The sequence below is a fragment of the Octodon degus genome, unplaced genomic scaffold (assembly GCF_000260255.1).
Source record: "Octodon degus isolate 3935 unplaced genomic scaffold, OctDeg1.0 scaffold00018, whole genome shotgun sequence".
NCBI lineage: Eukaryota > Metazoa > Chordata > Mammalia > Rodentia > Octodontidae > Octodon > Octodon degus.
The window spans coordinates 14,828,779-14,854,641 of NW_004524594.1; the positions used below are offsets into that span (position 1 = coordinate 14,828,779).

At 45.0% G+C, this 25,863-nt stretch overlaps 1 long non-coding RNA gene across 1 annotated transcript in view; it reads left to right on the forward strand.

Moving 5' to 3' along the window:
- LOC111815584 overlaps positions 1 to 13,940 on the forward strand; it is a 17,003-nt gene extending 3,063 nt beyond the window's left edge. Inside the window, exons 2-3 of the long non-coding RNA XR_002820256.1 lie at positions 3,290 to 3,295; positions 13,929 to 13,940. This is a non-coding gene — a long non-coding RNA (uncharacterized LOC111815584). The remainder of the gene's footprint in view (positions 1 to 3,289; positions 3,296 to 13,928) is intronic.
- The last annotated feature ends 11,923 nt before the right edge of the window (positions 13,941 to 25,863 follow it).

Here is a 25,863-nt window from a genome sequence, read left to right on the forward strand (position 1 = left end):
CTAGCACATGGTCCTGAGTTCATTCCTGGTACTGCGTGAGAGAGAGAGAGAGAGAGAGAGAGAGAGAGAGAGAGAGAGAGAGAGAGAGATCTTTGTACCAAATCTATGAAGAAGTTCATGACCTTAATGGAGAAAACTATAAATCTTTACTGAAATTATTAAACTTTTCATAAATGAAGACCTGTACATTGATGGCTAGGAAGACTTAGTATGCTATTATAAAGAATATGTTTATAACTTCTTTCACTGAAATCTCAAATTCTTTAGTGAAATTCAAGTTGATTCTGAAAATTAAGACATAGATGGGAGACTGTCCCTACCAGATAACAAAATATATTTATAAAGCAATGGCAATTAAACCAGTATGGCATTGGCCCTGAGTATACACATAGCCCAGTAGAATAGGAGATAAACGGATATAAATAGATCCACTTATATATGAAAAGTGATTAATGACAGATGGTATCACAGATTACTAGGTTAATTATTATCTCATTAATAAATGTGCCAGGGCAGTTGCTAACTTTGTAGGATAAAATAAGGTTGGGACTCTAAAACAAATAAAGTTCACTAATGTTGGAGATCTGGACAGTGCCTTGTTAGTCTCCTATTAGCTGCGCTGCACATACTATCTTGGATAGGTGCAATGCAATAACAGTTGCCTAGGTTACTTTCCAGAGACCTGAAGGCTGATTTTACTGAGTGTACTGACTCCTCACTTGAACCTTCAGCTGTCTGCTGGGTGACTGGAGCAGGATAACAGGCTTGGCATCTCTGCCTTCATATTGGGTTTGTCCCCTTTGCTGCCTTAACCTTTGGGCAAGCTGTAGGGAGCAACTGAGGCAGAAAATTACAAGGGTGAGGCAAGGCCAACCTGAGAACAAAGAGCTCCCTACAAAAGCCACAAAAATAAGTTGCTCCAGTTCCGAGACTGTGAGGTGTTCGGGCGAACCACATAAAGTTGCTAGGCAGAGAGGTTGAAATTGACATCAACCTCCCGAGCGTATAAATAACTGCTTTGCAGTCCTTGTCCAGTCTCTTTCCTCTCAGCCATAGAGAAGACTCCACCTGACCTCAGCTTTCTGTCTATTAGCTTTATTTCTCCATCCTCTCACCCTCTTTCCCCTGGAAACTTTGAAAACTTCATGGGATGCAGCATATGGGGCCTGAACACAGACCAGGGTAAGAAGAAATAGTGAATGAGGGAACACTTCCTATTGTGCGTACAATAGGGGAAGAAGTGCATTGGTGGCAGCAATATACATCAGAGTTGTATTGATACTGACATCATCAGGTGCAAAACTTTGGGGCAAATAATAAAACAGGTTCACTAGGGCCAGAGAGATAAACGCATGAGAAGCAAAAGGGAGAGAGGTGTCTTGATTTTTATTCGTGGCTGAACCTGGGGCAAAAAGCTCATTATGCACCACAAATGTATATGGAACTGTTGACTGTATTCTTGATTGCTATATTTACTTTTGTGGATTTACATTAAGGGGTGTTTTAATGGTCATACACTTGTTGAGATGACTACCAAAGACTTGGCTGGAAGTACCGCGTTAAGGCCAAGTCCTAAGTAGAAAAAGATGGCAGAACAGAATCTCTCCCCACCGCACAGAGCTTAAACCCTCTGACTTTGTTCAATTAGACAAGGAAGGAGTGGTGGTGGGGAAGAGAATCCTTCTTCATTGGAGGAGTGTTTTGTGGCAAATTCTATTTTACAATATCCACTGTATTAAGTTGAGACACAGATGAAGATTTCTGCCTTTTCAGCTCAGAGAAGTTTTGCAGCACCACAGGATGGAACTTTCTCCTCTCTAAGATTGGACAGACTCTCTCTCTCTCTCTCTCTCTCTCTCTCTCTCTCTCTCTCTCTCTCCTTAAAGGAAGCCAGATGGGTGGGGGAGCCTATGGAGAGTTTCCAAATTTCATCCCTGCTATTGAACTTTGAGCTCCCAACAACCTGCAACAAATTACATGTATCATAAAGCTTCAAGACCCCCGGGAAATTTTATTTTATTTTATTTTTCTGTATTTTAGGGAAGAGTCTACAGGGTGTTTAGGGTCTCACTACTAAATCAGGCTCATAGTGATCTGACTCTGTACAGCCTCCTAAGAGCTGGTATTCAGGTGTGCACCACCACGCCCAGTCTCAATTGTCATCTCAGCCCACCTCAGGGGTGGGGCCAGCACAGCAGGTCCAGGGATCAAACCCTTGGCCCCTGTGCCTGCTTGCAGGCATTTTAATCCCCTGAGCTATTTGGCCAGCCCTCCTAAAGGAATTTTAAAAAGCTGCCATTGATTAAAGCACCTACAAGCTTTAATCCCTGGGGTCTGTGCCAGCCCTGTCTCCGTCCCTGGGGTATGCTGAGAACACAATTGAGACTGGGCGTGATGGTGTGCACCTGTAATCCCAGCTCTTGGGAGGCTGTAAACAGGTGGATCACTACAAGTCTGATCTAATAGTGAGACCCTGAACATCCTGTAGACCCCTCCCTAAAAAAATATAAACAAACTAACTAACTAAATAAATAAATATCTGCCATTACCTATTGTGGGAGGTTCAATAACTCCAGGCCTCCAATCCTATTGCAAGTGGGTTTCCGGGGTCCTGTGAAACTGCCACCTCATGACTCTTAATGGTCACCTGAGTGCCTCTGACCTATAAAATTCTCTTGGTGCATCAGCGTCATTAGCGATGCTAACTTCCTCTTCCCCTACCTCTGCTGAGCTAAGCTCCTAATTCTTCTTACCCCACCTACTTCCCATAAGTCTGCTATGCCCCAGAGGTGGGACTTCCTGTCATAGCCCGGTTGCCTAGTTACTTGCCTTTTACCCACAGACGTCATTTCCCTATGCCTCCACTATATATACCCAGAGTTTCCTTTGAATAAACGAGACTTGATCAGAATCCTATCTTGTCTCCATTTCTTTCATCTCCTGTCCTTTGTCCCCTGCTCTATTCCCCGCTCCTTTCCCAGGTGACCTTCGTTGACTGACCCGCTGGTTCGGGACAACCTATGGTCCCATAGCCCCTTTTGCCCTAGGTTTAATGGAGCTCTTAAAGCAAGAGATTATGGTCTCAAAGGATTGGAAAGGAGTAACCAAAGCATAGTTAAATCCAGGGGATTATTTGTTGTGAAAAAGAAAATTTGTTGAGTTGTGGAGGGATCAGGCTGCATACAATACTGCTCATGATATAGCCATTATAAAGGACATATTAATAGGAGAGGGTGCCTTTGCTACAACAAATAATCAACTTGCTTTTGAATTGTAAGTATATAAGAAGATTAAAGTAAATGTCACAAGGGCTTGAAGGGGGTTTCTTTCAATAGGTGAGACATCCCTTGATTTGACTGACATTTGTAAGGGTCCTGATGAAACTTTTCCAAATTTTGCAGCACACAAGTTACAGGCTAGTGGAAGATGATTGGTAATACAGAGGTTAGCAAGCTAATAGTTCAACAGTTGGTCTTTAAAAGTGCAAACAAATGGTGTAAGGAGGCTTTGAGAGCCCACAAAAAAAATGGGGTCTATACTGACTGAGATGATTAGTATTTGTGCAGACATTGGCCTCTCCTATGTACTGGGGGCTGCCTTAACTGCAGCTATCACTGAGGTTATTCATCTACAGCCTAGAGAAAGGGAAGGGAAGAGAGTTGCTTCTTTCAGCTGTAGAAGCAGAGGATATTTTGCCTGAAATAGTTCTGCTGCACCTGTCAGGGCAGCACGGCTGTTACCTGTTCCTTTAACAAAACCTGGTGTCTGTACAAGGTACAGATGAGGGTATCATTGGGCAAGTGAGTGTAGATCTAAAACTCATGTGAAATGCTGACCTATTTTGGGAAACTCCCCACAGGCTCTGCTCTGGCCCTGCCAAACAGTGGAGACACTTTCCCTAATTCCGCCCCAGTCCTACCCTCCAACACCAAGCAGATTTCTGACCTCTGGTGAGTGATAAAAGACAGCAGAGCCTTAGACCTCAGTCCCTCCTCCAGATTCATACTAATTCCCAAAATGATACCCAAGCTATTCCTATTGGAGTATATGGACCTTTGCCTCATGTAACAGTGAGTATCCTGGTAGGCCACAGAATTCTCACTTTAAAAGGTCTCCAGGTGTCATCAGTGCTGATGAGACAGGAGAAAGCAAGGTTATTGATGAATCAAGTCACACCAGATTCATATTACTCAATTGGTCTTTCTTCCCTTGACAAAAATTGGGAAAGGGTATCCAAGGGTTTTGGGTCCTCTGATATGTATTGAGTTCAACAGATTAAACAAGATTGTCCTGAGATGGAATTGATTATTGTAGGAAAGGCATTTAAAGGGCTTCTAGACACAGGTGTGGATGTTTCAGTTATTGCCTGACACCATAACTATGGCAAAGCCTCCGGAGGTGGCAAATGCAGAGCTGGAGGGCAAAGTTCCCTAGTAGAAGTGCTACATGGTTAACTTGGAAGGATGCAGAAGGCCATTCTACACATATTTCACTTCATGTCCTCCCCCATATACCAGTCAGTCTATGGGGTTGTGATGTATTATGGTAGATGGGGGCATTTTTTGCTCAGCCCAAACTCTTTGGTGACTCATCAGATGTTGCAACAAGATTTCCTTCTCACTCAAAGGCTTGGTCAGAACAAGCAAGGAAGGAAAGAACCTCCTCCAGTTATTTCTAGAAAGGACTATTTTGATATAGGCTGCTTGCCTTCACAGTTAGAAGGGGCCTTGATCTCTTCTCTGGATACTTGGATATCTGATGACCTTGTTTGGGTTGATCAATGGCCCCTCAGGAGAAGCTTACAGCACCTCATACACTGATTAATGAGCAGATGATGGTAGGGTACATAAAATCCTCCAAAAGCCCTTGGGATACCCCAATTTTTGTAATGGAGATTACTACAGAATTTTCAGGCTGTAAATCACATGATGAAATGTATAGAAGCACTTGAACCAGAATTTCCCAGTCGTGTAACTATTCCTTTACATATTTTCCTTATGATGACTTTTTTAATATTCTTCTCTAGCCTCAAGATAAAAACATTTTGCCTTTAGTTTACCTTCTATTAATCATCAGGCCCCTATGTGTCATTTCCAATGGTGTTGTCTGCCACGGAGAATGACAAATAGTTGACCCTACATTAAGAGTTTGTAACTGCAGCTATTATGTCAGTCTGCCATCCTCATCCATCTGAGTACCTTATCTATTACATGGATGACATTTTTCTAGAACATGAATCCTCATCCACCTTGCCCTAAGTATTTGTTCAATTAGAAAATGCCCTGAATAGTGCAGGCATAGTGCTGACCTCTGAAAAAGTGCAAAACATGGAACCTGTTTCATATTATCAAACAAATACATGTTGTACACTGAACTGTTTAGATCCAGGTTAATCATCTTGCAACCCTGGTTTTCAGACTTTACTTGGTAATATTAAGTGACTCTGCCTAGCTGTTAAGCTAACAACTCATGATTTAGTTTCTGTCTTTGACATTCTCAAGGGGGACCCAGCCCCCACCTCTCCAAAATACTTACATCAGAGGCTAAAACTGCCTTGCACAAGGTTAAGCTGGTTCTCTCTAATGCTCAACTCTCCAGAGTTGACCTATCTTTGTCAGTGTTTCTAATTATTTTTCAAATTCAACATATGTCCATTGGGGTTCTTTGGCAGTCTCAGGGCCCTCTACAATGGCTACATATGCCACATACTCTACATAAAACCATTACACCCTTTTATGATGCTGTGGCAGGACTGACTGCATGTTGGCGGATGCATGCTATACAACTTTCGGGACATGAGGTGCAAAAATGTTAGTGTTCCCTTTTCTTTTCTTCAACAACAATGGTTATGGTAATGTTCATCTTCCTGGCAAGCCACATTAGCTAACTTCCCTAGTGTAGTTGCCTTCATCCTCCAGACAAACTAATGAATTTGCTTCCTTCACATCTTTTGTCTTTCTTTCAAAAATAATCTCAGTTCCCATAATTGGAGGTGTCTCTGTTTGCATAGGTGGCTCCTCTTCAGGCAGGGAAGGTTATGTTACAGCTTCTTCTTACTGAATACAGAATATGGGTTTTTCTTCTACACAAAATATTGAATTGTATTAACTGCTCCTTTTAATAGACCAGGAGAAATCAGCAGTAGAGTAATTATCCAAGCTAATATATATAACATATATTATATATGATATATATATATAACATATATATCATGTATTATATACGTATTTCATCTTCCTTCTTTTTTCTTTTCTTCTTTCCCTCATCTCAGTTATTCTTTCCCTTTGAACAGTTTTCTTTCCCAGTATCTATTGTACCTTTCAGAGTTTTTTTTTTGAGACAGGGTCTCACTATGCAGTTCAGGCTGGCCTTGAGCTCACTTTGTAGCCCAGGCTAATCTCAAACTCACAACAATCCTCCCAGCCAGAGAGAGGACTCTACCTGATCTCAGCTTCCTGACTCTTATTTTTATTTCTCCATCTTCTCACCATCCTCCCCCTGGAAACTTTGAGAGCTGTGTGAGATGCAGCAGTAAGCTTCTACTGGGTTCTTTACATAGACATGTTGAGTGCCCTTTGCTGTGTGTTTTCTTTTTCTTTCTCTCTTCTTTTTCCTATCCCTACTCTTTTTTCTTTTGAACCGGAGATTGAACTCAGACCCTTGTGCTTGCCAGGGAAGCGCTTATTCTACTGAGCCGTCTCTCTGACCCCCATCCTACCCCTACTCTCGTGCTCCTTCAGCAACTACAGCACCTAAGGTCTCTTAGCTTTATCCAGGGCCAAGGCCATAAGTCTGGGATGTTTGCATGGGATGAAAGTGCCAGCCACAAGAACTCAAATAATCTTAGGACAAGTTGATAGTCACTACTCATTGGACTGAGTCTTGTGCAGTAGTAAAACACCTTTTGGAACCATGCTCCTCACTATGGAAATTGTTTTCCCCTCTAGAGAGAGGGCATTTTGCTTCTCAGTCAGTGCTGGCTCTCTTCAGCCACTGAAGTCATGCAGCTCAAGGCGAAATCCCAATAAAGCCTTTCCTATGTGCTCATGACATTTGGTTACTCTTGTTTATATCACTTTCATGCCAAAAGATCCCTTCCTTAGTAGCACACTGATTTTTCTGCATAATATTAATCACCATCCAACACATCTAGGGTAAAAACTCTGTGATAGCAAGGAGTCTTGTTTTGTTCACTCCTCCATCTAGAGTACGACCTGACCCAAACAGCAGCTCATATGACTTGTGTATTAAATGCTGAAATAAACAAATGAACTATGTTTTCTGTATTAGTTATCTATTGATGCATGACAGGTTACCCCCTAATCTTGTGTTTAAAGTAGAAAACACCTATTTCACATGGTTTGTGAGGGCCAGGAAGCCATGAGCAACTGAACTCAGTGAGTCTGCCTCAGGGTCTCATGAGGCTGGGTCATATTACTTCCAGGAATGTAGTCAGCTAATGGCTTGACCTAGGTAGGGGATCTTCTTTCAAGCAATATGGTTGATGAGACTTGGTTTTCTACAGAACAACTCAGCTCTTCCTCACCTCATAGGGTGCCCGAGAGACCTTACAAAATTGGTGTCTCTGCCCCTCATAGCCATTTTTCCAGGGGATGTTGTGGGCCAAGGTCCCACTAGCATCTATAATCTAACCTTGCATGTGGTATGCCATCACTTCTGCCATATTTCATGGTCACACAGACTAACCTTGAAACAGTGTGGCAAGAAACTACATAAAGACATGAAAACTAGGAGACGGTGATCAAGCAGCCATCTTGAAGCTGAACACAAAAGTCCTTCCTTTATCAATAACTTTTCTCATCACAACCTTCCCTCTGAAAGAAAGGTATCCCATGGCTATATTCTGGGCATATATGAATTTTTAAATTGTCATGTGTTATATTATTCAAGTCAATAGCAGAGGAAATGGCAGATTAGCTGCTGTGGCGGTCTCATAGGGAAGAATTGACCTGGATGACAGTTGGGCCATTGGAATGTGGAGGCTGTGGAGAATCTAAGAGACAGTTGGGAAGCGGCTCTGTCCAGAGAGGTGGGCTGAGGTGTACAGAGAGAGGATGTGAGGCAAGGGTGGGAAGCAATGTGTAACTGTTCCCTGAAGAGAAACAAATATGAAGAAAGAATGATCTGTGAGAGAGTTTCATATGCTTCCCCTGTGCTTGAAGCAGAGAGACAGCTTCAGCAGAAAGATGGGGTCTTGCCTTTGGTTCTGATACAGGAAACTGTCAAGCCCATCAGAAATTACCCTGGAGGGCTGAGTGAGAGAAACGTGCTCACAAAGTTGTGGAAGGGTCCTGAGATAACTTTGGGCTCTCTGACTTTGGAACGAAGATACACCTCAGGAAGAGGTGGCTAGCAGCCCGGGGAAACTGAGGGCAAATGTACAAGTGAGAGGCAGGTTGGGCACTGAGGTGTGGTAAATAAACACACAAATCTATGTGGATAAGTTAATTAGGGAGGGAATTGTGAAAGAGGAGCCAAAGACCCAGCCTGTCTGCCAAAGAACTGTGGTCCATAACAGTTTTGGCACCAGGGACAGGTTTTATTGAGGACAGTCTTTGGGGAGAAGGCTCAGGGTGATGCCAAGGAGCACACAACCTAGACCTCTCATGTGTACAGTTCACAGTGTGGTTCATGTTCCTATGAGAATCTAATGCTGCTACTGATCTGATGGGAGGTGGGGTTCAGGCAGCAATTCGAGAGATGGGGAGCCACTGCAAATACGACGCAGCTTCCCTTGCCTGGGCTCACCACCTGTTATGTGGCTGATTCCTACCGGCCCATGGACCAGAACCAGCACCAGTCTGTAGCCTGCTTCAGAAGATCCCTGCCTCAGAGAACCAGAGGAAGAATGGAGGGGTGGAAAATAGCATAAAGATGTGAACCAAGATGTTTGAATTTGAATACTGGTTCTGTCCCTTGTGAACCGAATGTTCCTGGGCTTTTACTGACTTCTCTGCTCCTTAATATTCCCACATGTTGGGTGGGCACTATTAACAATGTCTACGATGAAAGGTCTGTCAAGTGAAATGTGGAAGATTTGCTTGGTCCATAACGAGTGTTATCCAGTTCTGGGGACACTGGGGGGAAGAGGCGGTCAGTAGCATCATTGGAGCTCTGGGGAGAGCAAGGTTTTAAGAAGTAGAATCGGGTCAGGATGACATCAGGGAATCTTATACTGAGCATGTGAATGCACCCACTCATTAATTTGCATGGTCTCTGAGGAATTATGGTCACCTCAAGTTTACAGATGAGGAAAATGAGGCTCATAGATAGAAAGGGACAGGAGAAGCGCTGTGCAGTCAGACAGGTGTAGAATCCAGATCTGTGCAGTTCTGTAACCCAGATACCCACAGGCCCCAGTAGAGCCTATAGGGAGGGCAGGGAGAGGGGACTGCAGTGCTGCCTCACTTGAGGGGAAGGAGCAAATGACAGAGAGGGGTGTAGCTGCAGCTGCACAACAGCAGAACCCCAGAGAAGGAGCAGATTGCAGTGTAGCTCGCTCTTTTGAGAATTTATGGCAACCATGTGCAGGGGCTTGGGGGCTTCTGAATAGGGAAAACAAGTTGGGTCTTTGCTGGTGTTCAGAGCAGTTTTCTTCCATCACACACCTGTCCACCCATGCACCCCAGCTTGTTAGAAGTAACCAGGGAGTGGAAATTCACAGAACAGAAATGAGTGTCATCTTTCTCAGTCTGTCAGAAGAGAAGCCCCACTTTGAAGCTAGATCTCCACATACATGTGAGATGCCTGGGCAGTCATGCCCAGCAGGCAGCTGGCTCTGGTAGACCATGGTTTGGTAAGGGCAGAATCAGCCCAACAACAAAGTTCCAATTGTAGGCACAGAAGGTAAAACGCCTTGCTTGCTCTCCCAGCACAGGAAGATGGCTTGGCCTGGGAGATGTGAGAAGGTCCAGGTTTGGCTCAGTGTTTCAAGAGAGATGAGGCAGGCTTAAGCTTGCTTATACACTGGTGGGAATGTTCTCGCTGCAACGGAGGCCGCAGCCCCGAAGAAGCACAGTTAATAGATGGATGTCGCTGAGAAGTCTGGAGACGCCTAGGGTGCAGGGAAAGGCCAGGTTGGAGGTGAGGAGAGAGGACTAGGCAGAGTGCAGCAGCTGCAAACCCTCGCTTAGTGCTGCCTGGGAGTGCTCCGGGCAACGTGGGTGCACCAGAACCCCTTTAACCCACTGTGCGCACCCCCCCCCCCCCGAGCACACCTGCCATCACCAGGGCTGGAGGGGTCCTTTGATGCCCATATTGCAAATGAGGAAAAAAGAGGATTGGAGAAGTTGGGTCATGTTACCAACTTCAATTTACATCCACACCTGTTCACATAGCATACTTTTCAGTCCCATCATTTTTTGTTTTGTTACCAGTCTCTCTCTCAGCCCATAGCTCCTCCCTCACGTCCTTCCTTGGGCTTATCCAGAAAGTGGCAACCTGGCCAAGGGCAGGTTTTTTGCTCTCTACTGCCACCTGCAGGAGTAGGACTGGATATGTCTGGAGGAAACATGCTCACCTTGGCGCTGAGTTCAAGGGCTTTAAGTAGGCCCAGTGGAGCTTGATGGTCTCAGGCCTGCTCATCTTCCACTCCCTTGGGTAGCTCTCTCACCACCCCCACCGCCCTCCTGACACCCCAGTAGCATTGAGGGCCCCAGAATGCTGCAGTTTATAGCAGGAAAACCCAGTCTCTGGCCATCAGTGAAAGGCACTGAGGTCCTGAGCACTTTCTACCCAGTTCTCCAGGATCCATGAAAGAAGCGGGTTTCCCTAGGGTTTGCCAGTGACTCCCCCATGTTGATTCCCCCACTGTATTTGTTACAGTGAAATTTGAACAGGACTGTCATCCCTGCTGTGTTTTTCTAGGCCACTGGAACCACTGTGGCTGCTCTCCTGGAAGGATACAAAGGGGCGCTTCCCTGGCCTGTCTTTCACCTGCAATGGGAAGGAGATACAGAGCAGCATAAGGCTCTGGATGTGCAACCTAGCACCTTCTCCTCTGGACATGAAACCTGGGACCATTTGCTACAACTCCAGCTTCTCCTGGGACACACAGGACCATGAGAGCTACTGTTCTACCGGCATCTCCCACTTTCATCACCAGCTCTGCCAAAGGTGCACCTTGCGCCAGTGACAAATGGTGAAAATGTGACATCCTTTGAGCTGGATGCTTCCTGTGAATCTTGGTGCTCCTGCCCACACTGCTGAGAGCCACAGAGCAGGAGAGTCTAGCCAGATCCCAATCCTGTGCTTCCCAAGCCTGGTTGTGCTAATAATTTACATAGGGAACTTAAAAAACGTGAACCCATTGAAAGTTTACTTCAAGGCATCGTGTCTGTCATGTGACATTCTAGCTTATAGCTACTAAATGGCTACTGGAAATAGGAAAGCATTTCCTTCTGTGGCCACAAGTGGAGGTGGCCTTCTTATTGGTGAATATGGGGTTTTCAAAGCACAAATCTGAGTTGACTCTGGGAAGTCGAGTGTCCGCTGAACAGCTCAGCGTGCGGGTGGTTTATCTCTTTCTTAGGCCGGATTAGGCCCCAGGAAGAGTGCCTTCAAGGGAAAACAGAACAGATATTAAAACTGAAGAAGTGATGCAGGCCCATGAAATCCCCTCAGAGGAGGAGGTGGTCCTCGTGGGTAGGTGGAAGCTGGCATCTTTCTAGCATGCAGATGAGGCTTGTGTGTCTCGCTGAATGTTAGCCTGTCGGATTCTCTGGCTGTGTGCACACTGGGCAGCTGTGGGGAAACCCAAGTCTACCCCTGAACCACAGAAGATTCTAGTGCAGGAGCTGGGGGCCCTGGAATGGTGGTGGGAGGGGACAGAGACAGAGATCTTCACCCAGGAAGACTGTGTGCTGGGTGTCTCTGGGCTCTGGGAAGTGGAGTTTGGTTAGAGCTACTTTCTCTGGAGTCCCTGTGGGTGGTAGCTGGGAAGACAAGGCAGAGGGAACAGAGAAGGAGCCACCTCTTAGCACCAAAACTTTTCTTTGTGAGGTCTCAGGCCTCCAATCATGGTCTGGAGTGCTGTCCAACCATCCATTCAGTTACTAGGGTTTCCACAGGCAGGCTGTTTGGAAGCATGCTGCAGAGCTTGGGGAGTTGTGGGGGACTTGGGAGCAGAAGCAGGGGCACAGGGAGGCAGACTTACACCCCACCCTTCAGAGCCATCACCCACCCCTGAGGAGTCTCACTGGGGCTATGAATGGGCCTGGTGTTGGCATAAGGAGGGTGAGTCTAGACTTCTAAGCTAAAGGAGGCAGTGCAGAAGACGAGAACTGTCAGAATTGTGACTGGCGATGGACTGGAAGAGAGCCAGGCTTGCAACCTCCCTGGGGACACAGGACAGCAGCTGGAGATTGTGCTACAATCGGCACCACCTAGGAGTAAGCCTAGAGAAGGTGGCAGGTGCATGGATGGCTGACCGGGCTGCCCTGACCCAGACTCCCATGGTGTCTCCAACATGCCTTCGCTCTTCCTATATACTTTAGAAGCTGGAGATAAGCTAAAGTTAATGCGATTTGTGTCACGATTGGATCCATATTAGCTAAGCTACTATACTCGTAATGCTACAGGTTGATTGTAGCTCAACCCCTAGTTACACAAACTGGTTTTATGTGTAAGTGATGCCTGGTCCAACAGCCTCAGTGGCAGCCCACTTTCAGGACCCCTCCTATCTCCCAGGAGCTTTCTCTCAATGAACTTTTTGTCCTCTTCACCTCCTTTGTCCTTGTAGCCACACTTCAGACAGGAACTCAACCAACCTGACTAACAAACCAGAAGTTATTTTCCCGTCACATAATAATTGTGTTCTTGTGGGGACTTGGTGCATGTACTTAATACATCTTAAGTCTTTTTTCATCTCCTACCTGTCCCCTTTCTCCTCCTTCCATCTCTTTGTCCCCTTGTCAAGTCGTTTTTGAGCAAATGAAGTCATGCTGGGACAGTGGACTTTTAAAAGCTAACCCGACTGACATATAATTTGGTGTTAGGGTGCATACAATTTCCATTCAAAGTCAGATGGTGCTAGGCAAACACGGATGCCCATGTAATCTGCCCTACAGCTGTCACCCAAGAGCTTTCCCATGGCTGAGTCAAGTTCTCTGGCATGGACAAGGCACAGTTTATCCACTTGCCCACTGGTGTACAACGGGGCCACTTCCACATCATGGATATTATAAATAAAAAGTGCACTGAACATTCATACGGAAGTCTTTGTGCAGACATTTGCTATTGTTTTTCCTGAGGACCTTACAAGTGGAATAGCTGGGCCTTAGGATTATGTTTCGTTTTATTAGAAATGTCCCAACTGTTTTTGGAAAGTAGTGGTAGTATTTTACATTTCGGTAGCAGTCTAAAGTTATAGATTTTGTCCTTGTTATGGCCAGTTTTTCACAACTTCTGGAGAGAGAGGGAGAAAGGGGAGGGGAAGAAAGACAGATACGCTGTATAATATTTCAGGTAACAGATGTACTACTGTTTAAATGACAGTGGTCCTGTAAGATCGTAATAGAAATCTGGGTGTGGTAGTGCACACTTCTAAGCTTAGCACTTAGGAGGCTGAGGCAGGAGGTTCACCATGAGTCCAAGGCAAGTTTGGCTACATAGCAAGACCTTGCTTAAAAAAGTTGTAATGTAACTGGAAAATGTGACGCCTAGTGACATCACAGCCCTCCTCATATTATGCCATGATGTATTGCTATTGTGTTTGTGGTGTTGCTGGCGTAAACAAGCCTACTCCCTTTACAGCCATATAAAAGTACAGAAAGTACAATTATGCACAATACTTGATGATGCATGATGCTGTTACTGGTTTGTGAATTTTCTATACTGTTCTATAATTTTATCATTATTTTAGAATATGCTCTTTCTACTTAAAAATAGCCCCAGCCAGGTCTTTGGAGAAGCTTCCAGAAGAAGCTCTTGTTATTAGAAGAGGTGGCAGCTCTGTGTGTGTCACCACTCCTACAGGCCCTCTAGTGGGACAAAATATGGGGGAGAGTATTGATAGCCTTGACCCTGTGGAGACTGAGGCTAATGTGTGTGATGTTTGTATCTTACTTTTCAACACAATGTTTGAAAAGTAAATAGAAATTTAAAATGTAGGAAAAAAGTATATAGGATAAGAATACAAAGAAAGAAAATGTACAGCTGTATGTTTGGTTTTGGTCATAGCTTCTTTGCTCTGTGTGTGTGTGACGCTGGTGTTGACCCCAGGTCCTTCACACTGAGCTATGTCTCCACCTCTTTTTGAATCAATTTGAGTCAGGGTCTTGCTAAATCACTTAAATTGCCAAGGGCCCAAACTTGTGACCCACCTGTCACAGCTTCTCAGAGTCGTGCCATCATTGGCCTTTGCATCATATCTGGTCTCACTTTGTGTTTTACACTGTTATTACAAGAACCAAAGAGTTTTTTTTTTAACATGTAAAGGTTTATAAAGTTAAAAAAATTAAGCTAAAATTAATTTATAATTGAAGAAAAAAATTTAAACAAGGTCAGCAAGTGGATAGTTGTGTCCTTGACCTTCACCTTGACCTTCACATTCACTGGCCACTCAGTCATGGACTCACCTGGGGCAGCTCCACCCTGGAAGCTCCATCCACATGATGGTCCACAATGGACTCTGCTTCTCAGCTTCGACCCCAGGCTTCCCTGTCCTGTGTCTATGGTTAGGAGTGTTCAGTGCCCACGCATGCATCACTATGCACAGCTGCCCACAATGTCGGTGAAGGGACACACTGCGGAGCTCTGGACTGGGCATGCCAGGCTGCATCTGAGGCCTCGGTGTCTGTGTGTGGCAGAGTGCCAACCAGTAAGGTTCACTCAACACAATCCCATGTTTCTTAGCATGTATTCCATCAAGTGACCCATGACTATTCGTTTAGTATGTACATAGCACATAAATGATGTTTGTATTATATGTACATAATACATACAAATTGTGCACACACTAAGTACACTTGCATACATAAATGCAGCTCTCAATTTGTGCAGTTTCAATGTGCACACATTTCTATTGTTATTGAGTATATAAACAACACCAGGGAGGCAAATAATTCCAAAATGCAGTTCAAATTTCAATTATAGAATCTCTAGGGCCAGGGAGATAGCTCAGTGGTATAAGCTCCTGCCTGGCAAGAGTAAGGAGTCATGAGTTTGATCCCCAGTACCAAATAAATAAATAAATACATACATAAAAGTTCTGCTAACCACAGGTGGTTGCACCAAGTGCTAATGTTGCTGCTGGCTCCTCAGGCCACAAATCATAAGTGACAGGCCCGTAGGTGACACAGATGAGAAGTCACAAGATGATCAAGGGCCAATCACATTGCTTCTGTCTAAATCTCTTCAGTAAACAGATCTACAGTTCAGAGATGTGGGTTTGTATAATGCATCAATTGGTCCTGAGTAAAAATTGGGATATTCAGCATTCATATGAGTTTTGGAGAAATATGTGCATCTTGAAAATTTATGATATTTTTCTATGTCTCTTCAATAAAATAATGCACATGTGAAAAAAAGTCCATGATTGATCATGGGCTCATACATGTTTTTCAGTTCACAGACAGGAAGCCGTCACCTAGTGACTAAACCTACGTGACATTTATAACTGATCATAAGACAGAATTGGTCTACAAAGATGCAAGTGAAGCAGAGGAATGAACAATGACAGTGTTAGGGGTATAGCTTAGTGGTAGAGCCCTTGCCCGGCATGCACATGACCCTGGGTTTCATCTTCAGTGGGGGGGGGAGGGGAATTTTGAAGGGAGGTTGGAAGGGGAAGAAGAGGGGAACAGAGGAGATAGGGTAGGACAGGGCAGCGCATCTTCCTAGGACCCAGTTGGCCCATGTTATTCCCAAGCTGAACCCCACCACCCCCAGGCTAAAACCCAGAACATTTATTTCATAAAAGGCCCTGTTTCCTCTGACTGGATGTAGTACCCTTGCACTCCCATCAGTCACCCCAGTGGCACCTCCCATGGCTTCCCAGTATTAGGGGCCTCACTGGTGCCCATGACGTATGCTGATCTTTTGGCTTGGAATTTGCCTCGCCATTCATGGGCCAGTGAAATGCAACCAGTCTCCCACCTGGCTTCATCCCCAGGAAGTCCTAGACAGGGCTCTTCTCACTTTCTCTCTCCCTCCTCTGGCTGCCTGGAAGACACCGTCCCTAAATTTAGCACGTACACAGCTGGGACTGTTGTCCAGCTCATTTCTACAGGTCAGCCTGCAATACTTGCACCCTGGAGAAGAGAAGGAAACACTTCTGTTCCTCCAGGAGCTGGAAAATGGGAGCAAAGGAGCAAGGCCAAGTGATCCTAAAAGCCTTCACAGTGTTTGTGCTTTGGTTTTGTGGTACTAGGAATTGAGTCCGGCACTCTCCACCTCTGAACTATACCTCTGTCCCTTTTTATTTTTTATTTTGAGACAAGGTCTCACTGAATGCCAAGATTGTGTCAGCTTTTCACATAGCTGGGATTAAAGGCATGTTCCACTATGACTGGTGGCTTCCCAGGCTTGAGACATGTAGTGTTGTTCATCAGTGTTTCCCATCAACTCCTGGCTTGCCAGAGTCATTCAAGAAACTAAATAGCTAGCCCTGCGCCCCACATGAGGGAGATAGTGCCACTGGCTTCGCGCGTGGCTCACATACCTGTAAGGCCAGGTGCGGTGGTATGTAGTGATAGTCCCAGTGACCTGGGACCCTGAGGCAGGAGGGTTATGTGAGCCCGAGAGTTCAAGGTCCCGGGAGTTTAAAGCCAGCTTGGGTAGCATGGCCAGACTTTGTTTCAAAACAAACAAAAGTTCCCCCAGATGAATCTAAAATACAGATAGGATTGGGAGGGGGAGACCAACTGAGTAAAGTCACGTGATTTTGTTGGCACAATGGTGTGCATCTGTAATCCTAGTTATGCACTTAGGAAGCTGAGGGAGGAGGGTACTGAGTTTGAAGCCAGCCTGGGCCGCATAGTGAAACCCCTGCTTCAAGCAAAACGAAGAGCTGATTTTTTTTTTCTCTTTTTTGTATTTAGTACAGGGTCTACAGGGTCTCACTACACAGGTTGGACTTGTAGCGATTCTCCTGTTTTCAGCCTCCCAAGTGCTGGGATTACAGGCATACATGCCACCATGCACAGTCTCAGCATGCCATCTCAGGGCACCCCAGGGGCGGGGCCGACACAGCAGGCCAGGGATTGAACCTCTGACCCCTGCATCTGCCTAAGCAGGTGCTTTAATCCACTGAACTGTCTGGCCAGCCCTCAAGAGCTGATTTTTAGACAAAGCTGTGGCTTTGTGCTGCCTCCTGGTGGTTCGATCTCTCAATTCAGGCAGATTTCCCCAGTTCATGTGTTTCAAGCTGGGTCAGAAAAAATGTGACAAAGAAAAAAATGAGGCCGAGTGATAGGTTCCAGCCCGAGTACAGACTCCTAAATTATCATGGCCCTGATCCAACACGGCTGAATCCCCAAAATACCAGTTTACCTTCCCAGTGACCTCTTCCTCCTCCTTCCCCGCTCCAGCTCTGGGTACAACTTCCTCTTACCTTTCCAGCGCACACACGGGAGTCCCAATTAGCTCCTTAGACATCACTGAACCTGCCCCTCAAACTCCGCCCCTAACACAAGTCCATAAAGTCTCGGCCTCCCTGTCTCAGGTCAGAGGATCTGCCTGTATCTCTGTTCTCGATCCTCTCCCTGTCTTCAGAGTTAATAAAGGTCCGCCCTCCCTTTTATTTCTGCTACTCTGCTGCGTCGCCACCCCACTGCTGCCCCCGCTGGCACCAATAAAATCTAACATCGTGCAGGAACTCTGGTGACCCGTTGTCTCCCGTACTTGGGGAGTGGAGTCAGGAGGCTTGGTGGAGGCCAGGGACTTGGGACAGGCCTCCAAATTGGTAGGATCACAGGTGTCGCCCCTCCCCACCTTCAGAGCTTCCCCCAGCTGTGTCCCACCCGCCTTCCTCCCTGGATGTCACTTAAGCCAAGGTGACCAGGGTGTCATGGGCTCCTTACTCCCTTGTGGCATATTCCACCAAGGAAATTCATCCCATCATTCCAAGGCTTATTCTGTAGGACTATTGAGTGTTCTCAGCAGAATGTCTGAATGAATATTTATCTTATGGAACGACCATGGACTTGTCACAATCCCTTTTTGATACTGTCTCCAGTAGAATTCCCCACAAAAGTTTTAATTATTAAAAGAAAACTTCAGTTATTTTGATTATGGAAGGAAGTCAGAGAAAACTTTACAAACTCTACAAAATGAAAATGAAAAACATAAAACCATCTGCTAGTCATTATCTTGGAGGGACTTTGAGGATCTTGTGACACTTTTTTTGGACTTGTATTTAGTTTATGTAATGACAGCACACTTCACAGAGAGGTGAGAATAGTGTATATTTCATTTCTAATGTTTTTAAATGTCATGTGCTGGTGCTATCTCTCCCTGTCTGTCAGTTATTCCTATCATGTTTTTAGCAGCTCTTTGTTTATTTGATATGCTGGAGAATTATAGGTGCTTATTATTTTAAAAGCCAGTTAACATGGGAAATTATTTAAAACGATGCATACCCGAACCCTTTATCTTAAATCCAAACCAATGTGTTTCCACTCTGGAATCTGTGGGCTTTCTTGGCGAGCAGGGCCACTTAACTTGTTTCTTGCATAAATCATATCCAGAATATCCTGTCCTGATTTTTGCAGCCTGAGAAAGGAACAGAACACACACACACACACACACACACACACACGCGCGCGCACGCATGCATGCACGCACGCACACTGCCCCGCATGTGTCCATCTCCTCGTGTTGGTGTCTCCAAGCTTTTGACAACAAAGACAACCGGTGTAAAGCAGCAATTGCAGTGACTGTGGCTGAGTCGTGGATGGCATGTGTTGAGCTTGTCGGTGCCCAGATGTGCAGGTTGGGCACAAGAGTCTCGGCCACCCTGACCAGTTTATAGTAAAGTGGAAATGTCAGTTTGACAAATCAGTCACTGCAGCCAGAAAGCACTTACTTTTCTACAGCATGGCTATAGCAAGTCCACCACTGTTGGAGACATCCATAGGTTCTAGTTAAGTCTTCTCAAATTTGCTCACATCCGTGAAGAATCTTCAGATGGATTCCTGGGAATGTAACTGCATTTATGTGACTGCATGGGGCTGAGTGCTTGCACACACATGCGCCACATGTTTCTGGCATGTTGTCATGTAACTTTCCAAAAAGATCTTCCAGCATAGCCGTTCTTTCCTCAGACTGGTGCAGAGGGTGTGATTCTCCTCATCACTGAGTTTGATAACAGAAGCCCCCCAAAGTGGGGCTCTGTTTGGCAAAATTTAATTTTATTTTAGATTTTTTTTTTTTCGAGAAGGGTTTGCAGGGTGTTCAGGGTCTCACTACTAGATCAGACTCGTAGTGATTCTTCTGTTTACAGCCTCCCAAGAGCTAGGATTACAGGCGTGCACCATCATGGTCCAGTCTCAATCACCGTCTCAGTGTGCCCTGGGGGCGGGGCCAGCATGGCAGGCCTGGGGATTGAACCTCTGTCGCTGCGCTCTGCTTGCAGGCGCTTTAATCCGCTGAGCTATTTGACCAGCCATGATTGGCAAAATTTTAAATTGCATCCTGTTTTAGCTGATATGTTTTGGATTTGAAAATGAATATTTTCTCCTTAAAATCCTTTTTGCACGTTGCTAAATTTATGCTCACTTTCAGTTGCTTTTCTATTTCTTCTTGATGTGGATCCATGCTTTACAAATTCTGGATCCGCACTTTCTTCCATCATAACAGTACCTAATAATATTATGTTTCCTTCTGTCATTTTGGGAATATGAACTTATTTGAGCAGGAACTTGAGGAGACTATACCTTGAGAAGTTTTAACGTTAAAGACAGGAAATCTTTAGATAGCCTGAGTGTTTTTCAAACATTATTTAGTGAGTTATCTGTCTATATTTAGTATGCATATCAACATTCCTGCAGGCCTGGGTTATTGGTACAGCTCAATGGCACAGTGCTTGCCTCTCATGTACAAGGCCACAAGCTCAGTCTCCAGCAGAGAAAACAGAAAAACAAACCAACAGATTTTCTGAGGCTCCACGTCTGCAGAGTAGTTTGTATGTTCTCGGAACTTCCTGGGTAAATGATTACAGCATTGCATAAAAGTACATTAGGGATGCCAGCTGGACTTCTGCAGCCCGCTCTGGGTTCTGTTCTGCAGGTCTTGTCACCCGGGTTGGAAGCTTGGCCCAGCTAGACACATCCCAACTGCCAGGATTATCGCTGTACTCTGATCTCAGACCTCTAAGCTTGAGGAGGGTTTCAAGTAGCACTCGTCAGTCACTAAGTACTCATCCTTAGGTGACTAAGGTTTCCTGAAAATGAAAATTTAAATTCTTTCTCACAAGAAGAACATCTTTCCTGTAAGAACTTCCTAATGAGAAGTTGAATTAGTGTGCTTTTGTTGTTTGCTTAGCGATGGGCCCTTGCTACAATGCTCAGGTTGGTCTTGAATTCATGGAGTCTAGCAATCCTCCCACTTCAGCCTCCTGAGCAGCTGGGACAATGTGTTGTTATTTTTAAAAGTCAGCTAATAAAAGAAATAGACCAGATAAACAGAATTGCTCCCTCTGGCAGGCTGTGATGTTCTTAGCTGAAGACGATGGAGCTGGTTTTCTCTGAGGCTCCCCAGCCTGGGCTCCTCCGGGGCTTCACTGAGAGGCAATGGGCTGATTTCCCAGAGAAGGGTACATAGGCTTGCTGTGGAGGAGGGGACCCGTACAGTGCAATTAAAGTCTCAGCTTTGCCATTTACTAGTGCTGTGGCCTTAGACAAACATTTCTTCTGTTTATATGTCTATTAAAAAGAGTAAGTCATGTGTGGTAGCTCACAGCTTTGTAATCCCAGTATTTGGGATTTAGACAGGAAGACTGTGCAAGTTCAAGACCAACCTGGGTAACAAAGTGAACTCAAGGCCAGCCCAAACGGCAAAGCCAGACCTTGTCTCAAAATACCAAAAGAAAACAAAGGGGAACAAGTTCACCTTCTTTTGAAGGCAATGCCTCAAATCCTTATTGGGTTAGAAAGAAAATAAGGCTTTGGAGAAATTGGGTTCTGTGAGACTTACTTCTTTGTGTTATGTACATAACCAGCAGAATAAACACGGCATGAAATTTATTGTGCTTGGGTTTGAGCAGAGTAGCAACGAGACCATCTGCTGTGAATAAAGAGAAGTGTGTCCTTTTTATAGGACTGGAGAGAAGGCACATGCCTCCGTTATTTTCCTCCTGTTGCTAGGACAAAATACCTGACACCCAAAATTAAGGAAAGGAAGGTTTATTTAGTTCACAGTTAGTGGAGGTTTCAGTTCATACACAGCTGGTTCCAAGGCAGAGCGGCACGTGGCAGAAGGCAGTGGTTCATGGCAGCAGAAAACAGCAAAACAACAAGAGCAAATGGGCAGGAGCAGTGGCAATAGAGAGCAAGTCTGTTGCCCTTATGTTGCGTTCAGGCTAATTGCCCCAGGCCGGAGTGTAGCACTCCCACCCATAATCCCTATAGCACGTATGCCCATAATCCCAGCACTGGACCATGAATTAATCACAAACTGTAGAACTCCATCCCATAATTATATGAGGCTTTGGAGGGACAACTAGACACAAACCACAACAGCAGGGGACACTGGGCAGGAAGATCCCAGTGAGCATCTGTATTCAAAGTTCTCTGGTAGGGGGCTTCCGGGTTAGCTCAGTTGTTTAAGCGCCTGCTGTGACAAACCCAGCCAGGTGCAGGGGACCCCAGTTTGATCACCAGCTCCACCTGCCTTACCAAACCCACCCTTAAGGCAGCCTGAGCTAGCCAAAAAAAGAAAAAAAAAAATCTGTCACAAAAGTTCTCTGGCAATCTTTTATCTCAGTGGACAGAGTCCAATGTAAATTTTCAGGTGTTTGCAGATGGCCCCAGGACCTGCAAACTTCCTTGTCCTACCTTATCTCCTTTCTTGTGCTTGCGGGAGACAGAAGACAAGTCCCTACTGAGCTGAATTTCCTTCTGAGAGCCGAGTTTCTTGCATGCAGTGGCTCTTCTGCTGGTAGGCAGGTTGGGGGCCAGGAAAGTCAGGTCTGATCTGAACCTTACACTTTAGATTTCTGTAACTGACTCTGTATTTCCTCCTGCTTGCTCTGGCAGCAACTGAAAGCACATCGCCGCACTACTCCTGCCTGCTATACCTGTTTCTCTCCCTTTCCTTGAAGTCTGCTGAATATGTATTGATTGTTTGCTGTGCCTGGCTCAGGGCCTTACATATGCATTCATTCTAGCACTGAGTTATTTATTTATTTATCCCATTGTTTATTCTTTTTCTTTTAGATACAGGATCTCTCCAAGTTGCCCCCCCAAAAAAACCAAAATCTTTGTTCCAGTGCTTTCTGCTACCGCCTCCCCAGTAGCTGTGGTACAGGGGAAGGAAACTCCCCACCTGAAAGATACCTGGGATGAGTTTGTGTTCTCTAAACCCAAAGAATGAATTTTAGGAACATGAAGGTCAAGAGCAAAATACATTTATTGGGGGAAAAAAAGCTTCTGTATGAGAGAGGGACAGAAGGGGACCCGAGTGGGCTGCCAAAGAATCTGCCTTTTCTAGGGATTTTTATAGAGCAAAACCATGAGGTGAGGTGGGTCTAAGGTGGAAAACATGGGAACTCACACATGAAGTGGGACGAAACTATGGTCAACCAGTAAGACTACAATTGCTCAGACACAACTGATTAAATCAATTTTGATTTGCGAGTCATGTAGCAAATGGGCATGAATATGGAACAGGGACTTTTCCTGTAGGGATTGGGTCAGTGACTCCTTCTGGCTTCTTCTAGGTGACTGATACCTATTTAGAATGTCAATCCCTGATGCTCATCCCTAGGGAAGCATGTGGCTTCACTTGTTTACTCTTTTGTCCTGAGGTCTGACCCACAGCAGGAGTGTCTGTCTCTGTCTTCCATGTTGTCTCCTTGAAGGCCTAGCCCTGTCTGAATACGTGTAATATTTCTAACTTGACAGTTGGCGCTGCTGGGACTCTAATTGCTCCCACTTGCTCATTATTTGTTAATTTATCTACTAGCTCTTTAACTGTTCTTCATTTAATGGGCTTTAGACTTTTTCTCCTAAAAGAAAATGCATTTCATACCATGCATTTGAGCAGAATCTGTTCTTAATCCTTTCCTATTTCACTGAAGTCAGTGAGGAAGGTTTATTCTGTTTGCCCTTGGACGTTGGCTTCTAGGCTTCCCAGCCAGCGCTGTTGCCCTCTGATCTGTTTATCTGTTTGTTTTTCGGACAGGGTCTTGTTATGTAGTTCAGACTGGCCTTGAACTCACTGTATAGCCTAGTTTGCCCTCAAACTCATGGTAATTCTCTTACCTCAGCCTTCTAAGAGTTGGGATTGTAGGTGGGTGCCACCATGAGTGGCATAAAGGAAGGTAGTATCTCCCGTTATTGTTGTTTTGTTTGGTTTGGTTTTTTGAAACAGGGCCTAATTATGTAGTTCAGGCTGGCCTGGAACTTTTGCCTCAGCCTCTCAAGTGCTGGAGTTATGGGCATGTGCCACCATTCCCCTCTTATTTGTAAATGAATTTACACATTATTTCCTGTTGTTTACTCAAAAGTTTGTCCTGCTGTCACCAGCGAGTGTGAGCTCTTAGCCTTACATAAATGGAAATCACACGTGTGTTAGTTTTTGAGCCTGCCAGCAACTGTCATCATTGTCCACGCTCTCTTTAAGGTCCTCAAAAGAGAACGGTTCTTGGACCATCTTCCAGAATGTTACTAATCAGCTGAGAGTACTTGCACAATTTGTGTAGATATCTCATACTGACAAAATGTTAACAGCCCTGAGTTTTGAATGCCAACACCTATGAGCTCTTTCAGTGCTGGGCCCTTTATACCATTTGGAACCAGCAGCCACTAGCAAGTCTCAGAAGTTCTTCTAGTGAACTGAGACAATGATGCCCAGCTATGCTTCATTGTGTGCCACACTTCTCTGCTGCCAGCTCCTTCAGCACCTTGTGGTGCCAGCAGCCCCTGGTGTGACCAGCTCCTGGTGTACTAGCTCAGCATGCTCTACTTTAAATAGAAATCTCAACTAGGAAAGAATATAGTATCTGCAAGAGGCTTTATTAGGACTTATGCTGCTGTAGCAGCAAGAGAAATAGTCCACAAGCTAAGCCCACAAAGGGTAAGATAAATGAGAAAGGGCAGCTTCACACATGGGCTGTGTCAGACTTTCTGTTTGGTCATGGGTAGCAGAGGGGCCCATCAAGCACCTGAAGAAGGAGGGCTCCGGAAGGGGGGATTCATACAGAGGGGCTGCAAGGCACAGTCATTTGAGATGGGTCTGCATTTTTCTCCTGCTGTAATGAAGCCAAGTGTTTTGATTTAGACCTAGAATGTCACCCCAAGAGTCTCATGTGTTCAGAAGGGGTGCTTCTGGAATGTGATTAGATTGTGGGGACACTGGATCCATTGATATGTTTTTAAGTATGTGTGCTATTGGGAATCAGAACCTGGTTGGAAGAGGTGTGCTTATTTATTTTTTTACTTTTATTTATTTATTTATTTATTTATTTTTTTTGGCGGAACCGGGAATTGAACTCAGGCCCTTGTGCTTGCCAGGGAAGCGCTTATTCCACTGAGCCATCTCCCTGGCCCCATGGAAGAGGTGTGTCACCAGGATGTGCCCCTGGAGGGGTTTTCCTCCCTCCCCAGCTCCTCCCTTGTCTCGCTGTCTCTTTCTGGCTGCCATGAGGCTGGCAGCTTTCCTCCACTGCACCTATCCTCTATTCCATTGCTGCCTTGGCATCAGCTGACCATGAACTGAATTCCCCAAGGCCGTGAGTCAATCAAAGCCTCTCCTTCTTTAAGTTGTGGGTGTTGAGTATTTTGTCTCAGTGATGGGAAAGCTAATATAGTAGACATGGGGCACCGGACGAACCAGGCCGACTGCAAAGCCTTTGGGTGCCATTGCAGAATAAAACACTTTAGGGAACATCTCTGCTAGGAGATACCCACTCTCTTATCTCACTAGGTTTTATAACAGTTAATATACAGAATACAATTTTTTAAACTCTTTATGGGATACTTTAGACATACAGCAGAGTGGAGAGCTTAGACTGGCTTCCATCACTGCATTTGTCTTAGATAACTATCTGTGCTTAGTCAGGACAATCATTGTATTATTCATTAAATATTCCATTTTGCCTCTTCAAGATAACAAAGGATATCCAAAGCAATTAAAAATAATATGTTGATATTGTCACTTAGGTAGTGTTCAGATTTCCCTAGTTTTCTCAAAATTGAAAAAGCTAATGGCTATCAATATAGCTTACTGGTAGAGCCCTTTCCCAGCATATGTGAGGGATTGGTTCAATCCTCAACACTGCCAAAAAAAGAAGTTTATTTCCATTATGCTTTATATCAGTTTGTGATGACTTCATGGGATTTTGTTTGGATGTAGGGTTACATGTTGAAATCTTTGGCTCTGAAATGATGGTATTAGGAAGTCAGGGCTTTGGGAGACAAGTAGGATTAGGAGAGGCTGTGAGTGGGCTCCCTATACTGGGATTAGTGGCCTTGTAAAGAAGACATAGGGGCCGGGGAGATAGCTCAGCAGCATAAATGCCTGGAGATAGCTCAGCAGCATAAACACCTGCCTGGCAAGTGCAAGGTCCTGAGTTTGATCTGTAGTACAAAATAATGAAGAAGAAGAAGAAGAAGAAGAAGAAGAAGAAGAAGAAGAAGAAGAAGAAGAAGAAGAAGAAGAAGAAGAAGAAGAAGAGGAGGAGGA